We start from the raw sequence: 16867 nt of genomic DNA, 5'->3' as shown, positions 1-16867 counted from the left end.
TGGGCCAATATACAGTAAAACAAATTTTCCCCTAATCGGCAAACATCTTTACAAAATAAATAATAACATAAAATAAAATAAAACGATCAGTTTTCAATAAAGAAATTTTATTCTTCACAAATAAAAAAGAAAATAACATGGTTTAATTAATTATGAACATATAAAAAATAACCTTTTTAATTTTTAATTTTATTTTTTATATGGTGTGTAACCAAACACTCTGATATTTCTTATAAAACATTATTTTTTGAAAAGGTACTGTAAATAAAATTTTTTTGAACCAAAAATAAAAAAAATAAAAAAAAAGTAGTACCACAAAAGTACTGCCAAACATATTGTAAGTTAAAAGGTGTCACTATTTAGTTACAGCTTTTTTCTTTTCTTGTTTTCTTTCCTTTGATGAAAACTATTTAATTACTTAACAAAAAAACATGTGATTAAAATGAAACAAGATTTTTTTCTTTTGAAAAAAAAAAAAAAAAAGATGAACATTTTCTTATTGTGTATAATCAAGCACTCTACTACATTTTTTTTTTAACATTAATTTTCATATTTTATCTTGATTTCTCAAATATACAATATTTCAATTGTAAGTATTAATAGCTGACAAATTAAATCAATCTTAATTGACCATTTTACTAATTCTTATAAAGCATATTTTTATTTTCAAGAAAATTACTGCAAATAAAAAGTATTATGATAAACAACTAGTAATAAAAAAGTACTACTAAACATATTTTAAGTTAAAAGGTGCCATATTTAATTACTTTTTTCTTTTGGATAAACACTATTTAATTTAAAAAAAAAAAAACTACGTGGCTAAAATGAAACATGAATTTTTTTTTTCTTTCAAAAAGGGGGGAAAAAAAAAAGATAAAGCATTAATTAAGATGCTATAACACGAAAAGAAACTAATGCCATCGTTTATTAAAGAATGCCGAAGCTTATTCTTGAATTAGAGAAAACTACTGTGACACGAAGCATCGAATTCTAAGCCATAATAATTTTTACATGTAATATCATTTTGTAAACAAAATTTGATAATAAAATAAAGTTATATCTAATAAAGAGGATTTCCACCTAGTGCTGATTGAACCTAAAATCAGGAAGTGCGTTATTAATAATTTTTCTACCGGGCTAAATCTTTGAGAGTTCGTTTGGACGGAGTCCTTTTTTATTAAAATTTTTTTTTTTTGGTCCAAAAGTTTTTTTTTTTGTCTAAAAATGAAACTGCTTCCTAAGAATTAATAACCACGTATTAACAAAAATAAAATATTTTTATTAAACTATTTTAAAAAAATTTATTTTTTATTTTATATAGAAACTTAATAAGTATTTAGTATAGTTTTTTTTTATTTACAATTAAATATTTATTAATTATTTAAAAAAATTATTGTATAAGGCTTTACGAATAAAAATTTTATTTTATCAGCTATACTAAATAAATTTTGAATATTAAATGGCAGTTGTTAAAAATTTCTAAATTCTAATTAGGTTATTAAAAATCCAAGATTTAAAGATAGTATTGGTTTACACCATACGTAATCAATGGTCTTATTATAGAGGGATGGATTGCTTTAGAGACATTTGCAAGATTTGATTTAATAAATGACAAAAACACATTCAGGAACAGTAGTGGATTCCCTACCATAAATTCCAGTACGCATTACGCAAGCGTTGTCAAGTAAAGCCACAAAATTTAAAGTTTTGAGGCAATACCAATTTTTTATTTGTTCGGAAGATTGAGTCTTTTTTGGCAATAACCAGTGAGAGACTTTAAAGATCTAATACGAGTCTAAAATTATTATTTTTTGAAATATTACTATTATTAATTTCTGGTAGTTGAGAGCTGAGTATTGTTTTAATTTATAGAATTCTAGTCCTACATGTAAGAGCAGTGTTCTCATAGTGTCTAAAGCTCCATCTGAAACCTTGAAAATGATTAAATATCTTTGCACATTTTTTATTTAGGATTCACCACATACTTATTCGAAGTAATGTTCTAAGGATAAAGAAGTAAACCGTTGATGCGCATAAGCAAAAAACAAAAACAAAAAAGTGATTTATATTGAAACGAAACATTAATTACAGGCCTCAAGCGTACATGGGGCCCTTGGCCATAAAACGGAAGATAGGCCTCGTAGGAATTTGCTTCTTCTTCTTCTTTTTTTCTTTTTAATTATTATTATATATATATATATATATATATATATATATATGAAGTCTATTTTTATATTCAATGTTGTTTTAGTATTTAACACTAAAATATTTATAAAAATAATAATTATACACTAAATATATTATAAAATATATAAAATAAAATTATAATTCTATTTTAAAAGTTGAGAGAAAAAATAAAAAAGATTATGATACAATACATTAAATTCTCAATTTATTTTGAATATAAATTAAAAAAAAAAAAAACCTTTGAATATAAGGAAAGTTTTTTCTTTTTTTTAGAAGTATTTGTCATGTTACATCAAAAAAGAAAGAGATACCAAGTTGTTTTTTTTTTTTTTAATGAAAATATATATTCATAATTATTAAATGAAAAACTGAAAAATGCATTAAAGTAATTAACAATTATTTGCCAACAAATTAGGTTGGTGAAACCATTAATGTATTTATTGCAATTTTATTTTTTCAAGACTTGTTGAAATTAATCCACCAATTTATCATCTATAAATCTATTTCATCAACTCATATAAATATTAATCTTATTAAAAAAATAATCAAAATATTAAAAAAACTCACATAAATATTATTTCTTTCAATTTTTTTTCTTTTAAAATTTTTCTAATAATCTTTGTAAACCTTTTAATTGAGAACCTTGGTTTTATATATATATATATATATATATTATAAAATTAAGGGCCCTAATAATTTGAGGACCTAAGGCATTGGCCTTGGTGGCCTTAACGGCCTGATTACAGGAGCAATAAAACAACAATTAAAATGATATGTGGGTTACCCTCCCCAAAAAATGATATGTGGGGTCCCAAAAATAGGTTTGGTGTTGAAAAAATAATAATAATAATAACAAATACTAGCTTATTTTTATCAACTCTATGCATACGGTACGTCACAAAATTTGAAATTTTCAATACAATGTATTATATTCGGCAGCTTCAATCCAAGGCTACTACATATTTTAGATTTCCAACCAACAAAATTAATGATATTGATTAATGTTTTTTGCATAACGTAAATCATATTCCAAGATTTTCTCAAAGTTTAAGCATTAAAAAGTTTTTGTTGCATTATGTGATTAAACTGAAACATGAATTTTTTTTTAAAAAAAATAAAAGGATAATTTTTTTTATTGTGTTACCAAGCATTCTACTACTTCTTATAAAGCTTTTTTTTTTTTTTTTTCAAAAAAAGGTACTACAAATGAAATGTATTGCGAAAACAACTGGTAATAAAAAGTACCATCAAACACACATTTTAAGTTAAAAGGTGTTACAAGATAATTATTATTAGGATGTTCTTTTGGGTTTGATGATTAGAGAATTAATAGGTATATGTTATTGCAATAAGTTGTACTCCAACTTGAACATTTGACTTTTGACCAAATAAAATTTTTAGGATTGTAGTTTGTTACCAATAACTAGCACCTTATTGGTTGCTCTCTCTCTTTTTTTCTTTTTTTTCTTTTTTTTTTTTATAAATATTATTCAATTACTTAAAACCAAAAATACACGACTAAAATGAAATATGACTTTTTTTTTTCTTTCAGGAAAAAAAAAAAAAGACGAAGCATTAATTAAGATGCTATAACACGAAAACAAACTGCATTAATTAAGATGCTATAACACGAAAAGAAACTGAATTACTTAAGATTCTTTAACACGAAAAGAAACTAACGCCATCACTCATTAAAGATTGCCGAGGCTTAGGCTTTGAATTAGAGAAAACTATTGACGTACAAAGCATTGAATTCAAACCAATATTATTTTTCTATGTAACATCGTTTTGTAAATAAAATTTGACAAATATATATCTATATATATATATATATTCCTCTCTAATAAAGGGATTTCCACCTAGACTTAATCAAACCTAAAATCAAAAAGTGCATTATTAATACTTTTGCCATTGAGCCAAATCTATCAATACTAAATAGCAATTTTCAAAAACTTCTAAATCGTAATTAAGTTATTAAGATCTCAAAATTGAAAGATGATACTGCTTTGTACCATATGCAATCAAAGATCTTATTATACTAGACTGCCTTGGAGATATTTGTGAAATTTGATTGAATAAATGACAAAAAAAACATTTAGAAATAATGGTAGATTCCCTACTATAAGTTTTAATAAGTTGCTAGCACTGGAAGTAAAAGCCGTGTAATTTCAAGTTTTGAGGCAACATCACTTTTTGATTTGTTCAGATTATTGAGGTTTTTTTTTTTTTTTTTTTTTTTTGACAGATTTTAAAGATCTAATACATGGCTATATTATTATTATTTTTTGAAAATATAACTATTATTAGTTGCTGGTAGTCGAGAGCTAAGCATTGTTTTGATTTATGGATTCCTACTTCTACATGTGAGAGTGGTGTTTGAAGCTTGATCTGATAGTTTGAAAATAATTAAAGATCTTTGCATATTTTTTATTATTATTATTTTTTGAAAATATAACTATTACTAGTTTCTGCTAGTTGAGAGCTGAGCATTGTTTTGATGCATGGATGAGCATTGCTTTGATTTATGGATTCCTACTCCTACATGTGAGAGTGGTGTTTAAAGCTTGATATGATACCTTGAAAATGATTAAATATTTTTGCATATTTTTTATTTAGGATTCACCACATACTTACTTGATGTAATCTTCTAAGGATAAAGAAAGTTAAGTGTCAATTCGCACGTGCTTTATATTGAAACGAGATAATTACAAGAGCAGTTAAACAACAATTAAAAAGATATGGGGGTGCCTCCTCTCCATGTTGTAATAATAAAATATATATATATATATATTTACAAAAAAAAAAAAAAAAAAAGAAGATGATACGTCTCAAAAATTGATTTGGCGTTGAAAAATAAAAGCATAATAAATACTAGCTTATTTTCATCAACTCTATGAATACAATACGTCACAAAATTTGAAATTTTCAATCCCATGTATTATATTTGGCAGCTTCAATCTTAGGCTACTACATATTTAAAGACTTCCAACCAACAAAATTTAGGAATATTTATCATTATACGTTTCTTGCATGGTGTAAATCTTGTTCCGTGATTTTTTTAAACTTTAGAGCATTTTTAATGGCTATTTGAATTGCAATATATATGGTATGGATATTAGTATTTTTAGTTTATTTGATATAAATATTTACTTGATAGATACTGAATCTAAAAATTAATGTTTAATAATTTTGTTTAAATCATCATTAATTAATAATTTGCCAATTATTTTTTTATTTAAAAATACAATTTTTAAAGATTGTTTTTAATAGAATATCTTTTTCTTAATAAGTATTTTATTATAATATTCCCTCTATCTAAAATCCCCTCCACAAGTAGACACTCATCTTGTCAAATTTCTTTTTTTTTTTTTTTCCCTTCATTACACCATCTCTAAAGAATTCTTTAAAATATAGAATATATTTTTTACAATAGAAAGCATATTTTAAAATAAAGAATAAATTTTTAAAAAATCCTCCAACAAACTCTTTATTTATTCTTTTTATTTTTTTTATCAATAAACACTTATTACTCTCTTTATGTTTGCTCTTTTTTTTTTTTTAATCTAAATTATCTTTTAAATATTATAATAATGGTATAAGAATTCATAATGCATCAAAGTAAAATAACATAATATTGAAATAAAAAGTAGATTCAGTTTTTCAAATGTAAAAAAGTCAAATCAAAAATCAATATAAAAAATTTATTAGGATTATTTAAAAGTTAACATTTTAAAATAAAGGGCATGAAACAAATTAAATTTTTTTGGAGATGCTCTTAAGTTAACAGAACTTTTGAATAAACCTATTTATGAGTTTTTTTTTTTTAATTATTGAATATTTTTATGATGTAATAAATAAATCTTCAAAATAAACATACCTATTAAAGATGCTTTTAAGATGCTTTTGATATTGCAAACAAATTTCAAAGTATGAAAGTAACTTACTATATGACTCATCATAGACTTCGCAATCCATCAAAAAAATACATAAGACTTTGCAATAATTTTTATGCATAAGTAAACAAGACTATAGTCCCGTAGTATTATATAGTATAAAGTCTTTTTTATCTTTTTGTTTGTGTCCTAATAATTGCCTTTCTTGCAGCTAAAAATATATAACCACGAGTGGGACAAAATGAGCAACGAGGAAGCTGCTCCGTTGGAGGTCATGTGTAAAGCACGTCTTATTATGAGCAATGTTCTTTTGGGGTGGTGGGATAAAATAAATATTTAGCAAGCAGGCTCTTAATAATCCCACAAAAACAAAAGTTAATCGACATGTTTGTTTTTCTTTCAGGAAAGCATGGATATTTGATTTTTTTAATTATCCAAAAATTCGATATTTTATTAAACGACGACGTTAGGAGAAAGATAATAAACAATAGAAAGCATAGTAGTACTATACGTGATTAAAAAGTTGCTTTTTATGGATTCTCTTCCTACAATTTAATTTGCTGGTACGCAACCCACATGTCAAGTAAAACAGAGAGATATTGCAGTAACATTAAAACGACAATACTACGATATAAGGGTGCCAACAGTAGATAACTTTGGTTCAATGTCCAAGAGAACATTTGTTTGGAGTCAGCCAACCTTTCTTTATAAAAAGGATTTAAAAGAAGCAAATAAAAGAATACAACAAATACAACAATCTTCACAACCACTATATATCATTGTTTATTATTGTTATAATATTTTGTTCTCGTTGTGTCCAATCCTAAAGACTAGTATTATCGATCTTTCAACCATGAAAAATCACAATCGAAGTGGGAACCGACACATAGTGTTTTGTCAACGTGGATCGTGAATTTCCACGGGGCCATTATTTATTTTTTAATTAGGATAGTTATAAGTTTGAGATTTGGCTGCCCTACCTTTTATCACTATCAACAACCATATTAAGAAATCTGTTAATAATTGAACTCACAAGGGCGTGTTGAATATATAAGGAATGTTTGGGAAGTACCAAGTTATAATTTATAGATAAACAAAAAGAAGAAAAACAACCCACACGCCATGGAAGGTTCTCTGTTCTACACTTGTCTTTCCCTTATCGTCTTTCTCATTGCTTTCAAGTTCTTCATCCTCCAATATAGATCACCTTACAAAAGTCTCCCACCTGGACCATTTTCTCTTCCGATTATTGGTCATCTCCATCTCTTAAAACCTCCCGCCCATCGAACTTTGCAGCGTCTCTCTCAAAAATACGGCCCCATTTTCTCTCTCTGGTTCGGCTCTCGCCGCGTCGTTATAGTATCGTCTTCCTCTGCTGTTGTAGAGTGCTTCACCAAGAACGACATTGTTCTCGCCGACCGCCCTCCGTTGCTCATGGGAAAACACCTTGGCTACAACTACACTACTGTTGTAGCGTCCCCATACGGTGACCATTGGCGCAACCTCCGCCGCATCGGTTCCACAGAGATCTTCTCGTCGAGCCGCCTCAACATGTTCTTGAGCGTTCGGAAGGACGAGATCGTTAGCTTGTTGCGCAAGCTTTCGTGTAATTCACTCCAAGATTTCGCGAAGGTGGAAATGAAATCGTCACTAACGGAGCTGACCTTTAACATCATAATGAGAATGGTTTCGGGGAAGCGGTACTACGGCGACGACGTCACGGATAAAGAAGAAGCGCATAATTTCACAGAGGTTATAGAGGAGGTATTTACGTGTGGTGGGGCAACAAATCCAGGAGATTTCTTGCCTATTTTGAATTGGATTGGAATTGATGGTTATGAAAGGAGGTTACAAAAGCTATCTAAGAGAGCAGATTCATTGCTGCAAGGTCTGATCGAAGAGCATCGCAGAAACAAAGGGAGTGCTACAAACAACATGATTGATCATTTACTCTCTTTGCATGAATCACAGCCTGAATACTACACCGACCAAATTATCAAAGGATATATACTGGTTAACTAATTACTTAAGACAATACTCTTTTATGTAAAAAATTATATTTTAATTATTATGCCCATTTTATTAATTTGGTTTTTATAATCTTCGACTAATTGACTATCTCCTTTAATGAACTTACAGACAATGCTATTGGCCGGAACAGACACAGCGGCTGTGACACTGGAATGGGCAATGTCCAATTTGCTTAACCATCCCCATATCCTAAAAAAAGCTAGACTTGAACTTGATCAACATGTTGGGCTGCAACGATTGGTGGACGAATCGGACCTTTCAAAACTATCTTACCTCCAAAACATAATCTCCGAGACCCTTCGACTATACCCAGCAGCACCATTGCTCCTGGCTCATTACTCGTCCCAAGACTGTACTATTGGAGGATACGACATGCCACGTGACACTATCTTACTGGTCAATGCATGAGCCATACATAGAGAACCTGCACTCTGGGATGATCCAGAAAATTTCATGCCCGAAAGGTTCGAAAAGGATGACGTTGAGGTCCACAGCAAGCTCATACCCTTTGGAATAGGAAGAAGGGCTTGTCCTGGAATGGGCCTCGCCCAACGTGTAGTGCGCTTAACTTTGGGATCGTTGATCCAGTGCTTTGAATGGGAAAGGGTTAGTGAGAAACTGGTTGACATGACTGAAGGTGAGGGGCTCACCATGCCGAAAGCTTTGCCATTGGAGGCCATGTGCAAGGCACGTGCGATCATGAAATATATTCTGTCGGTGGATGAAATTTGAAGCGTGTATATCGATTGGGTTAGCTACGATATATAATACTAATAATCGATATATATTTGTAATAATGTATTCACCAAAAAAATATATATTTGTAATTTAGACTATGACGGGTATCTACATAAAGTTTAAGATTATATAAAATAGTTTACTATTGATCAGTATTAATATTTTTTTGTCAAGCTAATAAATTATATTGGCCTGATTAAAGCAAATTTTTAAGTGCAAGACCCTTTTAATTTAATTTCATAAAAAGATAAATACCCTTTTAATATATTTGCCTTTAATGAATAAGGGAGTGAAGCGAGGTGGACTATGTTTATCATGCTACCAACCCATGTGGATTGGCCCATTATACACTCCAACAAAGTAGTGTAAAACTGTAAATGATGTTAGAAATGCATCGGAGGATATATATATATATATATATATTTTAAGATGATCACTATCCAGAGAAAAAAAAAATTAATTAACCTAGTTTCAAATTGGTTAAATATAAAGTTTAAAAATTAAGAAAATTCACTAGTTTTTTTGTAATTTATAAACAAAATAGGAAAATAAATAAATAAATTAATTAATTAAGCGAGATATTTAATTAATTTTGTCAATTTGTAAACTTTTAATTATGCAATTTGAAAATTGGATTAATATGAAATAAAACGCAAATAAAAACAGTAATGCTACAAATACCCAAGTATTTATCAAATCTATTTATCAAATAATATGTATTAAAATATTATTAATTGATATATCTATAGAATTTTAACATGTAAAAGTAAATCCTTAGATGAATCAAAATAAATAAAATGATTAAATATTACTATATCTTCTAGAATATTATTTTATAAATAAATTTAATAAATATCCTAATATCTATAGCATTATTGAATTAAAAATTTAAAATTTAAATGTGCAATCCCATCAAAATATAGGATATTAAAATGCAATTAAAAAAAATTATTTATGATTATCATAAACAGATATGCATGCGGGGTCCAATTGGATGGCTGTTTCACCTTTTTTTTTTCTTTTTCTTTTTCTCGCAACAAAGGGTTGTGTCACATTGCAATCACCCATTCAGATTTTTTTTTTTTTTTTTCCTTCCAGCATACCTATCTCTCTCATAGTTGAAAATAGCCAAACCAGATTTTAAAAAACAGAATCAGAGTAACATTTTCGTAATCAATAATTTAGCATTATTATTATTATTATTATTATTATTATTATTATGCATAGAAAATCGTAATGCTATAATTGCTATAATTGAGTTCATTAATTTTTTTACATAAAAAGTGAATTTGGTTCTTTAAAATATCATATTTTATTTTTTTTAAATACTTCTTTTTTATATGCAATGAGGAAAAAAAAAAAAGGAAAGAAAGAAGAGAAAAGGTAAGTCATAATTATTTATGAAAAAATGCAAAATAAAAATTAATTACAAAAAAATGCCATTGGAATGTACTAAAAAAAATACAGTTTTTGTTTTTTAAATTCTTTAGTTATGCTCTTTACTTTTAAAATTATTATTTTTTTCAAAATGACAAGTACTATTGAAGATACTCCAAAGATTACTTGCTTCTTGGAAAGATTTTTAACTAACAAAAATATGACAACTAGGTCAAAATCAAAATCAACGACTTAATTTCAAAGTGAAAACTTACTAGATATTTAAACTTTGATAGATAATGATACTGGCTGGAATGGACACATCAACAGTAACATTGGAATGGGCAATGTCCAATCTGCTTAGACATCCCCATGTCTTAGAAAAGGCTAGAGTCGAATTGGATGCTCAGATTGGGCAACAAAAATTAATGGACGAATCAGATCTTTCGAAACTACCTTACCTCCAAAACATAATCTCCAAGACCCTTCAACTCTTCATTACTCATCCAAAAGACTGTACTGTTTGAGGATACCACATGCCACGTGACACTATTTTATTGGTTAATGCATAAGCCATACATAGAGATCCTGAGCTTTGGGATGGTACAAAAAGTTTCAAGCCCGAAAGGTTCGAAAAGGATGAGGTTGAGGTCTACAAGCTCATGCCATTTGGAATTGGAAGGAGCGCTTGTCAAAAACTCTTAAATCCTAATTAAGTTATTAATATCACAAAATTGAAAGATAATACTGCTTCTCATGATATGCAATCAAAGATCTTCTTATACATGGACTACTTTAGAGATATAAAATTTAGATGAATAAACGACAAGAACAAATTTAAAAATAGTGGTGGGTTCCCTCCTATAAATTCCAGTACGTGTTGCGCTAGCTTTATCAAGTAAAGGCCATGTAATTTCAAGTTTTGAGGCAACATCACTTTAAGTAATATAGTAGTGGCATGAGAATTTATAATGTATTAAAATAAAATAACATAATATTGAAATAAAGAACAAATTTAACTATTCAAATGTAAAGAGCCAAATTGAAAATCAATATAAAAAGTTATCTAAAATAATTTTTAAAAAGTTAACTTTAAAAAACAAAGCATGAGACAAATAGAAAGTTCTTACGGATACTTTTAGTTTGACAGAGCTTTTGAACAAATATATTTATGAGGTTTTATTTTTTAATGATTGTATATTTTTTGATATGATAAATAAATATTCACAATGAATAAACCCACTAAAAATGCTTTTATATCAATTGAGGGGGATCCAAATGCTTTTGATATTGCAAACAAATTTGAGAGTATGAAAATAACTTACTATGTGACTCATCATAGACTTTGCAATAATCCTTATGCACAAGAAATCAGGGCAATATTCTCATACTATTATATGGTATGAACTTTTTTTATTTTTTATTTGAGTCTAAATCGGATAATACTATCAATATGTAAAACGCAAATAACACTATCGTTCTCAAGCGCACTTTTGATAACTGAATAATTTTAACCACAACAATAAATTTTAATTAAAAAAAATTATTGTTGCTTAGAATGTAGCTAAAAGCTTTTAACTACAACATGCATATTATGGCTAAAAAAAAAAAAAAAAAAAAAAAAAAAAAAAAAAAAAAAAAGAAAGAAAGAAAGAAGAAGAAGAAGAAGAAATGAAGAAGAAGCACTTATTGATCAGAAACTAATTGTCTTTCTTGGCTAAAAATATGTAACCACTGAGTAAGAGAAAATGAGCAACGAGGAAGCTGCTCCGTTGGAGGACATGTGTAAAGCACGTCTTATCATGAGCAATGTTCTCTTCGGTGTTGCGATAAAATAAATGTTTGGCAAGCAGGCTCTTGATAATTCCACAAAAGTTATCAACATGTTTGTTTTCTTTTTTTTAGGACAACATGGATATTTTATTTTTTAATTATCAAAAAATTCGATATTTTATTATTATTTCTTTTTTTGGTAAACCAATTTCAAATACTTTTTCTTTTTTCTTCTAAGAAAAAACGACGATGGGAGAAAGATAAACAGTAAAAAGAATACTAGTACTAGTGGAAAATCAAGAGGCGTCACGGTCCTTTCCATTATTTGTGGTAAAAAAGTTGCTTTTTTGGATTCTCTTCCAATAATTTAATTTCGTACGCAACCCACATGTCAAGTAAAATAGAGAGATATAGCAATCACATCAAAGCGACAACATAAAGGGGTCCCAACAGAGGCCCCGTGGTAGCTCTGACGGTAAGAAGTAGTACCAATCCGTACCACCAATCCATGTGAGCTGGGTACCAACCATCAGCAACAACCCAAAAAAAAAAAAAAAAAAAAAATCCCAACAGTAAATTGTTTTTGGTTAAATGTCCAAGAGTACATGTGGTTGAGTCGTCAGCCAAACTTTCTTTATAAAAAGGATTTCAGAATAAAAGAATACAATAATCTCCTCAACCATTATTATTTTGTCCAATCCTAAATACTAATATTATCGACCTCTAAGCCATGAAAAATCACCACCGAAGTGGAAACCAACACAGTGTTTTGCCAATGTGGATCGTGAATTTCCACAGTGCGGGACAAGGGCCATTATTTATTCGTTAATTAGGAATGTTATCGATAGAGATTTGACTGGCCTACATTTTATCACCATCAACAACCATATTAACAAATCTGTTAATAAATTGAACTCACAAGGTGGTGTTGAATAAAGAATGCTTGGGAAGTACCATGATAAAATATGTAGATAAACAAAAAACAAGGAGGAAAAAAAAAACCCACAAGCCATGGAAGATGCTCTGTTCTACACATGTCTTTCCCTCATCACCTTTCTCATTGCTTTCAAGTTCTTCATCCTCCAATATCGATCACCTTACAAAAGCCTCCCACCTGGACCATTTTCTCTTCCGATTATTGGTCATCTCCATCTCTTAAAACCTCCAGTCCACCGAACTTTCCAGCGTCTCTCCCAAAACTACGGCCCAATTTTCACTCTCTGGTTCGGATCTCGCCGCGTCGTTGTCGTATCGTCTCCTTCAGCCGTCGAAGAATGCTTCACCAAAAACGACATCGTTCTCGCCAACCGACCTCGGTTGCTCATGGGAAAGCACGTGAACTACAACTACACAACTGTCGTAGTGTCTCCGTACGGTGATCACTGGCGCAACCTCCGCCGTATTGGTTCCTTGGAGATCTTCTCGTCGACCCGGCTCAACATGTTCTTGGGCATCCGAAAGGACGAGATCATGAGCTTGTTGCGCAAGCTTTCGCGTAATTCACTCGAAGATTTCGCCAAGGTGGAAATGAAATCTTTGCTAACAGAGCTGACCTTCAACATCATAATGAGAATGGTAGCAGGGAAGCGGTACTATGGGGACGATGTTACTGACAAAGAAGAAGCACAAAATTTCAGGGAGGTGATACAGGAGGTATTTGAGAGTTCTGGCGCAACAAATCCAGGAGATTTCTTACCTAGTTTGAAATGGATTGGCCATGAAAGGAGGATTGAAAAGCTTGCTAAAAAGTCGGATCATCTACTGCAAGATCTAATTGAGGAGCACCGGAGAAACGAAGGAAGTAGAAACACCATCATTGATCATCTGCTCTCTTTGCAACACTCACAACCTGAATACTACACCGACAAAATTATCAAAGGATTTGTACTGGTTAGTTCTATTATTTCCTTCTTTTAATTAGTTTTCTAATGTTTTTAAATTTCTTTTTATTTTGGGTTTGACATAGTCCTGATCTTGATCCCGATTTGTAACTAAGAAAGTTTTTTGGGGTCCAAAACTTAGAAAATTAGAATGTCAAAATAGAAATAATACTTGACCTTATTAAAAATGCCCAGAAAATATCTTATTCATATAGTATACTCCTGTTAGTATGGAGGACGTGTTAATTCAAATTGGAATTAATTGTCACGTCATAAACAATCAAGATCACATATATATCCCTAGTAAAGCAGTTAATTGTCTATTACTGGTATTGCTTGTTCAAAGTCAAATGGACGGCTCAATTCCAAATTGAAAACTTAACTGCATATTCAAACTTGACAGATAATGCTATTGGCTGGTACGGACACATCGGCAGTGACATTAGAATGGGCAATGTCCAATCTGCTTAACCATCCCCATATCTTAGAAAAGGCTAGAGCCGAATTGGATGCTCAAATTGGGCAACAGAAATTGGTGGACGAATCAGATCTTTCAAAACTACCTTATCTCCAAAACATTATCTCCGAGACTCTTCGATTGTATCCAGCAGCTCCATTGCTGTTGCCTCATTACTCATCCCAAGACTGTAAAATTGGGGGATATTGCATACCACGTGACACTATCATACTAGTTAATGCATGGGCCATACATAGAGATCCTGAGCTCTGGGATGATCCAGAAAGTTTCAAGCCCGAAAGATTCGAGAATGGTGAGGTTGAGGTCTACAAGCTCATGCCCTTCGGACTTGGAAGGAGGGCTTGTCCTGGAATCGGCCTAGCCCAACGTGTTGTGGGCTTGACTATGTCGTCGCTGATTCAGTGCTTTGAATGGGAAAGGGTCAGCGAGAAACACGTTGACATGACTGAAGGTAAGGGGCTCACCATGCCGAAAGCTTTGCCATTGGAGGCCATGTGTAAAGCACGTGAGATCATGGACAATATTCTCTCAGATTCAAGGTATGAAATGTTAAATATACGTTAAATGATTTGATGAGCTTAGCTAGAGCATGTATCAGATAGTTTATCTACAAATTTGTAATGTGTTTAAGCAACTTGTCTAGGTCAAGACCCTTTAATTTAACGTTGCAAACAAAACATGCGGTTGGAACAATATACAGTGACACAAAATTTTCCCTAATCACCGAACATGTTTACAAAATAAATATATTAAATTAAATAAAATGATCAGTTTTCATTAAAGAAATCTTATTCTTACAAATAAAAAAAAATTCATGATTTAATTACCTATGAACATATCAATTTTTTTTTTTTTTGTTTTTTGTGTAACCAAACACTCTGATATTTATTATAAAATATTATTTTTTGAAATGGTACTACAAATAAAAAGTATTGTAAAAAAAACTAGTAATACAAAAGTATTGCCAAACATATTGTAAGTTAAAAGGTGTCACTATTTAGTTATTATTATTTTTTTTTTAGGAACTATTTAATTATTTTAAAGGAAAATATGTGATTAAAATGAAACATGATTTTCTTATTGTGAGTAACCAAGCACTCTACTAGTTTTTCTTTTCTTTAACAATAATTTTCATATTTCATCTCAGTGTTTAAAATCATTTAATCATTTTATTACTTTTTATAAAGCATTTTTATTTTAAAAAAGGATTGCAAATAAAAAGCATTATGATAAACAACTAAGAATAAAAAAGTACTTTTAATTAAAGCATTAATTACTTAATTACTTTTAATTACTATTTAATTACTTTTTTTCTTTAGTAAACACTATTTAATTACTTAAAACAAAAAATATGTGACTAAAATGAAATATGAATTTTCTCTTTCAAAAAGGGGGAAAAAAAATGATAAAGCATTAATTAAGATGCTATAGCACGAAAAGAAACTAATGCCATCATTCATTAAAGAATGCGAAGCTTAGGCTTGAATGAGAGAAAACTATTGTGATACAAAGCGTCAAATTCAAAGCCATAATAATTTTTATATGTAACATCATTTTGTAAACAAAATTTGATAATAAAATATATATAGTTATCTCCAATAAAGGGATTTCTACCTAGGTGTGACTGAACCTAATATCAGGAAGTGCGTTATTAATAATTTTACTATAGGGGCCAAATCTTTAAATGCTAGATGGCAATTGTTAAAAACTTCTAAATCCTAATTAAGTTATTAAGAATCCAAAATCAAAAGATAGTAATGCTTTACACGATATGTAATCAACGGTCTTATTATAGGAGGATGGATTGCTTTGGAGATATTTGCGAGATTTGATTGAATAAACAACAAAAACAGGTTTAGGAATAGTGGCGGATTCCCTACCATATATTCCATTACACATTACGCAAGCTTTGTCAAGTAAAAGCACAAAATTTCAAGTTTGAGGCAACACCACATTTTGATTTGTTCAGATTATTGAGTCTTTTTTGGTAAGAACTCACGAGAGAGTTTAAAGATCTAATACGAGCCTAAAATTATTAGTTTTTGAAAATAGTACTATTATTAATTTCTGGTAGTTGAGAGCTGAGTATTGTTTTGATTTATAGAATCCTACTCCTACATGTGAGAGCAGTTTTTAAAGCTCCATCTGAAACCTTGAAAATGATTTAATAACTTTGCACATTTTTTATTTAGGATTCACCACATACTTATTCGAAGTAATCTTCTAAGGATAAAGAAGTAAATATATTGAAACGAGATATTAATTACTGGAGAAATATAACAACAATTAAAATGAGACGTGGGTAGTACTAGGGGTGGGCAAAAACCGACCTGACCCGACAAAACCGACCAAACCGAAGAATTTGGGTCGGTTTGGGTTGGTTTTTATTGTTTAGTCGGTTTGGGTCGGGTTATACATATTTAAATGTTAGATTTTCGGTTCGGGTTACGGGTTGGAAGGAATTTTAACCCACCCAACCCGAACCGAACCGTTTCATAACCAAAGAGCCA

At 29.9% G+C, this 16867-nt stretch overlaps 1 pseudogene; it reads left to right on the top strand.

Moving 5' to 3' along the window:
* Positions 1-7202: 7202 nt before the first annotated feature.
* Positions 7203-8977, top strand: LOC107424868 (cytochrome P450 81Q32-like; annotated as a pseudogene).
* Positions 8978-16867: the final 7890 nt, after the last annotated feature.

This window comes from Ziziphus jujuba, chromosome 7 (genome assembly GCF_031755915.1).
Source record: "Ziziphus jujuba cultivar Dongzao chromosome 7, ASM3175591v1".
Lineage (NCBI taxonomy): Eukaryota > Viridiplantae > Streptophyta > Magnoliopsida > Rosales > Rhamnaceae > Ziziphus > Ziziphus jujuba.
Note: the sequence above shows the minus strand (reverse complement) of the source record. Positions and strands in the feature narration are given on the sequence as shown.